This window comes from Octopus bimaculoides, chromosome 14 (assembly GCF_001194135.2).
Source record: "Octopus bimaculoides isolate UCB-OBI-ISO-001 chromosome 14, ASM119413v2, whole genome shotgun sequence".
NCBI classification, from domain to species: Eukaryota; Metazoa; Mollusca; class Cephalopoda; order Octopoda; family Octopodidae; genus Octopus; species Octopus bimaculoides.
In genome coordinates, this window is record NC_068994.1 from 55,621,008 (window position 1) to 55,621,861 (window position 854).

The window sequence follows — 854 nt, forward strand, 5'->3', positions numbered from 1 at the left end:
TATATATGTGTGTGTGCGTGTATATGTCTATATGTCTGGCTTTATGTTTGTCTGTATGTATGTACGTTTGCATGTATGCATGTATACGAATACTTTTTTTTACATACAAATAATTTCCAGCGAGGAATTGAGGAATTGGTTTGCCAAGATAGAGAATAAAATAACAAAGTGCACGAGAATGCTTTATGTTCTATGTCACTCCCGGAAAAAAAAAAAACAAGAAGGAAAAAATGAAAATCAAAACAAAAACAAACCAAAAAACATTCAATCAGAGACCGACCATAGTTTCTGGATGTGGGCACCAAAACTATTACCTGAATGTCTTGAGTTCTATAAATCCTGGAAGTTAACATTTGTAAATGACAACGCAATTATTTTTTGATTAGGTTGATGAATATACAATCCATTCCAGAATTAGAACGAGTGACGGGTGCCATAATAATGGAAGATATAGTGTACTGTAATACACCTGCTGGTTCAGTAATGTGGGGTACTGTGTTGGATGGGGTACCGTGGTGGTTGGGGTATTTCTGCGTTGTCTTCTAGAGTGAAGCAATTATCTGCTCGCGCATTGTTTCGAACCTAATTTATGAAATCAGAAATATAATGTGAGAAACAGTGGAAAGAAAGTTTTGTAATATTCCAGCGGCATTAATCTAATTTAAAAATATTTGGTCGGCCTCCTACAGGTCTGCCATAATGCACCATCTTTAGATTGACATATATCAAAAACATAATACGTCACACACACACACACACACCCATATTTATACATACACACACACACATACACACACACACACACACACACACACACACACATATATATATATATATATATATATATATACATA